Consider the following 7,278-nt stretch of genomic DNA (forward strand, 5'->3'; position numbering starts at 1 on the left):
AAACATGGAATTTTTGTACACCTATCAGTATGATATAAAAATAATCTCCCTTCAATTGTTGTAGATATCATAATAAATGTTGAAGATAAATCTGATAGGATATGATGCTGACATGGAAGTAGAACATAAAAAGAAAAAGAGCAATAACAGACCCCAGATTGTCAAGTCAAGGCAGTGACTGACATTTACTGAGATGAACAAGACAAAAAAAAAAATAGAGCTTAGCTAAAACTGCCTGAGAGATTCATTAGCCTGAGTGTCCACTCAACACCCACACTATGGTCAGGTGTCAGTACCAAATACAAGCAACAGACTAGGTGAGAAGTCAGGAAGAGTAACATAAATTTTTGATGTCATAACCTTATAGGTAACATAAAAATAATGTGTCTAGATGAGGTCTCCAGCTGTGCTAAGAAAGAACAGAACTCAGCATAGCCTTGTAACCATTTGATGTTTAAGAAGGAGCCTGGCTGGACCCCAAGAATGTCCTGCCTCCCCGTGTAAATGTTTTGGGGATACAAAACTAACCAGCTTGGAACCCTGCCCAACCATCCGTTCTAGCTGGATCTGCCCATCACTCCAGCTGGTTATCCTGGAACAGCCAGCAGAAGAATTGGTCCCACTCAACACTATAGCTGGGTTTGCCCAGGATACAGCCGGCAGAGTGGGGTCTGCCTGAGGCACAGCCAACATAGTAGGGTACCCTGTTCTCTATTGTCTGGCCTGTGGCTCACCATATCTTCCCAAGAAGTCCTGCTGCCCTTAGGATTATCCAGGTGCCTAAAGGACAACATAAGAACACAGTCAGCAAAACTAAAGGCAATATGGCACCATTAGATCCCAGCTATCCTACAACAAACCATGGCTTTCCTAATGAAACTTTAGTACAAGAAGGCGATCTTAAATCAAATCTTATAAAGATGATAGGGAACCTTAAAGAGGACATGAATAAATTCCTTGAGGAAAAACAGGAAAATACATTCAAACAGGTAGAGGCATTAAAAGAGGAAGCGAATAAATATAAATAATTAATAAATAGGACCTCATAAAACTGAAAACTTCTGAAACAAAAAAGACACAGGCAATAAGACAAAACAGCAGCCTACAGATTGGGAAAATAACTTCACTAATCCTTCATCTGACAGAGGGCTAATATCCAATATATATATATATATATTGGAATATATATTGGATATATATATACATATATATATATGTATATATATATATATATATCCAATATATATTCCAATATATATATATATCCTCAAGAAGATGCCAAAGAAAACCCCAGATAATTCAATCAAAAATGGGATACAGAACTAAACAGAATTCTCCAGAGAATTCTTGAATGGCCAAGAAGCACTTAAAGAGATGTTCAACATCCTTAGCCATCAGGGAGATGCAAATCAAAATGACTCTGAGATTCCACCTTATACCAATCAAAAGAGCTAAGATCAAAAACTTAAGCAACAGCATATGCTGGCTAGAATGTGAAGAAAGGGGAACACTCCTCCATTGCTGGTGTAAACTTGTAAAACCACTCTGGAAATCAATCTGGTGGTTTCTCAGAAAATTGGAAATAGTTCTACCTGAAGGCCCAGCTCTACCGCTCCTAGACAAATACCCAAAAGATGCTCCATCACACCACAAGGACAAGTGCTCTACTATGTTTGCAACAGCTTTATTTGTAATAGCCAGAAACTGGAAGCAATCCAGATATCCCTCAAATGAAGAATGAATACAGAAAATTCGGTACACTTATGCAATAGAATACTATTCAGCAATTAAAAACAAGGATATCATAAATGTTTCAGGCAAGTGGACTAGAAAATGTCAACCTGAGTGAGATAGCCCAGTCCCAAAAGGACATGCATGGTATATATTCACTGTTAAGTGGATATGAGCCTAAAAGTTCAGAATACCCATGATATACCCCATGGACTCAAAGAAGTTAAACAAGAAGGAGGGCCCTGGGTGGGTGAGGGCAGAGGTAGAAGAATAGGGGGACAGGATCCAGCATGGGGAGAGACAGGAGAGAGTTTCAGAGGACCAGGACAATAAATGAAAATAAGCAGCTGCTGGGAGTCAGGGATGGAGGAGGAATCTCTAGAAAGTCCCAGAGACCATGGATGAGGGACACTTTCAGGAGTCAACGCAGATTACCTTAGTAGAAATACTCAGTTGGAATACAGACCTGTAGAGACCACCTCCAGTAGCCAGACAAGACCCCCAGTGGAAGGAAGGGAACACCAACCTACCTACAAAACTTTTGACCCAAAATTTGTCCTGTCTAAAAGAAATGCAGGGACGAAGATAGTACAGAGACTGAAGGAATAGCTGACCAGTAACCAGCCCATTTTAAGACCCATCCAATGGGCAGGCACCAATCCCTCACACTATTAATGACACTATGTTGTGCTTGCAGACAGGAGCCTAGCATAGAAGCCTTCTGAGAAGCTCTACCTAGCAGCTGACTGAGACAGGTGCTTATACCAACAGACAAATATAGGATGGAGGCCAGGGACCCCTGTGGAAGAGTTAGGGGATGGATTAAAGGCCCTCAACGAGATGGAAATCCCATTTGAAGATCAACAGAGTCAACAAACCTGGACCCACAGGAGCTCCCAGAGTTTGAGCCACTAACAAAAGAGCACACATGGGCTGGTCGGAAGCCCCCAACTCATATGTGGCAGAGGGCTGCCTTGTCCAGCCTCAGTGGGACAGGATGACGTAATCCTGCAAAGACTTAATGCACCAGTGTGAGTGAATACCAGGGTAGGGAAGGGAGGAACTCTTCGAGGGAAAACTGGGAAAAAGAACAACATTTGAGATGTAGATAGATAGACGATAGATAGATAGATAGATAGATAGATAGATAGATAGATAGATAGATAAAAGTAAGCCTAGGTGTAAAAGGATCAACAGGAGCCTAAGAAAACTCAACAAGAAAATGAAAATGAGGATAGAATTCATGAAAAGAAATTTAGGGGTAGAGGTAACCTAGCACTTGCAAAAGGACACAGACACACAAAATACTGCAGAAATTTCTAAGAAGTAAATAAAAAAGAATATGTTGGATTTGGTAGCAGGAAAGTCACTGGGGATATATAAAACCTAGTTTTCAGGGTGCAACAGGGATGAGCACAGACTTGAGGGGATTCGATGGCATGTTTGTGTGGAAGAAAAACCGTTGAGTATAGGTCACTCCCTGTTCAGCAAGGAAACAGAGTCTCACTGTACAAGCAAACAGTAAAAGCTGAGCATCCACTGGAAGCAAATAAAGAGGCAAGATGTAAAATTTGAAACTGTTATAATGATTTTAAAGGGATGTGGGGTAGGACAATGTGCCCACCTCTCCTTTCCATGCAGAGATTTTGTCCTGCTGGAGCAGGTTTAAATGCATGCTGCCACAGCCACTGCGGATTCATATATGTAACCACGCCACTGTGTTTGCAAAACACTGTTTTCTCATAGTCATCAACCACTGGTGGCTCTTACAAGGTTCCTGACCCACCACACATATGGAGCTGTCAATAATTGACAGCTTTGGGGAAATAAGCATTCATTTTCATTAAGGGTGTAGGCCGTGGTAGGTCAACCATGTTCCTGTGGATGGTCACAGACTTTACAGCATATAAGCATCACTAATTGGATTTGTTGGGATTTTAAAATAATAAATGAGGACACACAGTTGGGTGAGTATGGAATGAGGGTTGGATCTGGAAAAATAGAGAGGGGGGTGAATAAAATAAAAAACAATGCATGAAATTCACAAGGAATTAATAAAAGATTAAAACATAGGATATAATGTGACAATTTTGGACTTTCGATTTCTTCAAAAAAAAAAAATACCATAGAAATATTATAAGAATATGTTTGTGTTTTAATCCCAGATGTGGGATATAAGGCTGCTTCAGATTGTCCACAACAACTGACTATGATTTGCCTTGTGCTCTAGTAGGAATGTGATTTTGCCAGCTGCAGATAGTTTCTGTGACTGTGTGACGTTTGAAATTCTGGGGACTTTTCAGAGGGTATACAGATGCTAGAACCCCGTAGGTGGGTTGGTGGTTACCTGGTGGACTGGTGGTTGGTTGTTGTTGGCTGCTGTTGGTCAGTTTGTCAAGAAATTGTGTGCAAAGAAGAAACAAGAGGTTAGCTGTCCTGATAGTGAAAATCAAACTTGTCCCAAAGAACTCGATGCCCCTAATCAGCAAGAGGTGCTCTAATGATAATATTATTGGCCCCTTGCTAACCCCTGACTTTATTCAAAACTCTCTTTCCTTTTCTCACTATTCTTTTTCCCCTCTCTCTTACCTAGTGTTAGGGAGTTGAAAGAGTAAAAGAAATGAGTGGAGAATGGAGAGACAAAGGAGAGTTCACAAAATAGGAAAAAAATCTAGCTACAATATATAACCATGGCCAGATTTATTTCTCCCTCTAGACATTTTTCTTGGATTGCTTTCTTCTTCCCCGGAATAGAAACTTGCAGACTTTGTTCTGCAACTGCAAACTTGTGCAGTGAGCTGAAGTCACACAATGTGATAAGAGCAGCTTGAAGACTGCAATGTCCATTTAAGAATCAATGTTCCAATCTCATTCAAAGGTCGTATGTATAAATTATTGTTTCATTGCAAAAATGCATACAGCGCTCAAAACCTAGATCCAACAATATTCATAGAAGGGACCCTTCTAAACTCTCTGTGTGATTCAAGAATGTTCAAAATCATAGTGAGTGCATTCTCTTTACCAATCCTCTCCCATGACTAGTGGCTCGTTTCTGCCGCATCTGTGGTTAGCAGAAAGAGGACCACAGCATCAGAAACTGAGGAGAATCAGGAGTGTAGGAAGCAGCTGTGGTATTGGTGCTTTGTAAGCTGACTGTGTGTTCTTCAGCTTGGTGGATGCTAACATTTGATGTGGTACTTTCTTCATGAGTCCTTCATAACCCACAACAGTAGCTAGTAGATTTTCCTTTGTTCCCCTCTCCCCAGATAAATGAATATGCTGTGTTCTAAAAGTTCTTTGGTGCCTCCTAAAGCCACTCTCAGCTTCTATCCCAAATCCTTTCAGTCTTTTAGTGATGAACTTATTAAGTCAAATCAACAATGACACCCACCCCTACCCCCTATGGCCTTTTCTCACATCCTTGATATACCCATAAGAAACATCCATGCATTCTTTGCCCAACAAGCTACTGGGAATACACTTAGACCTTAGACAAGATCAATATTACTGTATTTTGCTTTTCACAACTATTCGGTCTATGCCTCTTGAGTGTTTCAATAACAGGTTACAGAGCTGAATTCATTAGCTGTCATCATCTCTCGAGTTGTGTCTTGAAAACCCCTCATATCTGTGAGACAAGAAGCAGGGGCAAAAGGAGGAACACTCCCTCAAAGTGGCTGCAATGTTCAAAAAAAATTCTCTCCAAATGCTGGTCTTTAAGCTGACCCTCTTCTACTTTCAGAATGTGTACAGAATTCAAAAGTTGTAGTAGTAGCTATTCCGAAATTATTTTGAAAATTCTGTATGATTTTTCACCTACTCTGGAATGCAACATGTTTTTTTATAATGGAACACATCTAAAATTGTTCATTTAAATCTTATTTCAGATTTAACAACCGTGTGTGTGTGTGTGTGTGTGTGTGTGTGTGTGTGTCCTCATGTATGCATGCCACAGCAAACTTGTAGGTGCCAACAAACAATTTGTGGGGTCACTTCTCTCCTCTCACTATGAGTGTGTTCCAGGCATGGAACTCAGATCAGGTCCTCAATCGTTCACTTTCCCACTGAGCTATCTTTTCAGCTCCTTATTTCAGTTTTGTCTTTTTAACGTGATAATTTATCCCAAGGCCATAATTTGATATAAATGGTCAAGAGGAGGAAACTGATGGCCCAAGAACAGAGTAACTACAGAAGGACCATTCCTAGGAAACAACCAAGAAGTGTAATTAAGGGAGCTGGGAGATGGAGGTAATTGTGTATATTTCAAATACCCAGCTGTTCATAGTTTCTAATGATATTTTTCAAAACTAGAATAAGTAACTTGATCTTATTCTTTTAACTGTGAAACAAAGACAGATTCTTGTATATGTAATAAACTCATTATTAGTAATATTTTATTGTCTTTACACCAACACTGTAATGACAGAGTAGTTCTAAATTTTTTAAAGATTTTATAATAAATTGAATATGTTAATATTTTAAAATAACAATCCTATGCTTCCCTTTAATGATTCCTATTTTGTTGCCCAGCATGTGCAAGTCCCTGGGTTCAAAACCAAGTTCAACAAATAGAAAAATAAACAACTACTTTAAAGTAGCACAAATCTACCAAGTTAGGACAGAAAAGCAAAATCAGTACAGATAAAGGATACCTTTTCAGAAATTCCATAATTCAAAATGCTCTAAAATAACTAAGGTTTCTCAAAAACTTTGCAGACAAACATTGGGTGGATATTAGTGGATATTGGAAGTGGTGAGATACTGGCAGGGACACTACTAAGCATTGGATCCTGGGTCTTCACCTAGACATTGCTGACATGATTGTATCATCTAAACACATTATTGTTCTTCTAAGATCTGAGAAAAACAAAATCTGATTTCTTAGAGCTTTTGGCTTCCATGTTTTAGAAATATTTTATTCCATCAAAAATGAAAGGTGGCATATTTGTAACCTAGGATTATTAAGGCATTTGAGGAAGTCCAAATAATGTATGTAGTCCAGCATTAAACTGGGACTGCGTTGGTACAGTTGGAGAAAGGCCTTTGCATAACCCTGCCTTCCCCGCATCACTGACAGCATGCAAAGACGCCAAGGAGTAAATTAAAGTGGGCTATAGAGCAGTGTCTATGACAAGAACTGGGTTTTCCGGCCAGCTTCCTTAGTTCATCTGGCTTACAACATTAAGCATGTTAATGACCAGAACACTCTTGGAAGTCATTTGACCAAGCCCGTGTCAGATCCCAGGAGTTCATGTAGTACTGCACAGTAAATCTGTTGTAGCAATTTGAAATATGTATTACAAATGCAAAGGGAATCTCGGCACCTAATCTAACTCAAAATCGTGTCTTAAAATCATCGGAAAGGATTATATAGTTGACTGTGCATAACCAGATCCTCATGGAACTATAGCTGCTACAGAGATTCCTTGGTTTTACAAATCTCTTTTTCTCTGTAAGAGGTGCTATGGCAGAGAGAAAAGGCTTCCAAAAGCACTCGTGTCCAAACGTGTATCATCAACTATTGTATGGCTTCCTGCAATCACTCAC

This window comes from Arvicanthis niloticus, chromosome 19 (genome assembly GCF_011762505.2).
Source record: "Arvicanthis niloticus isolate mArvNil1 chromosome 19, mArvNil1.pat.X, whole genome shotgun sequence".
NCBI classification, from domain to species: Eukaryota; Metazoa; Chordata; class Mammalia; order Rodentia; family Muridae; genus Arvicanthis; species Arvicanthis niloticus.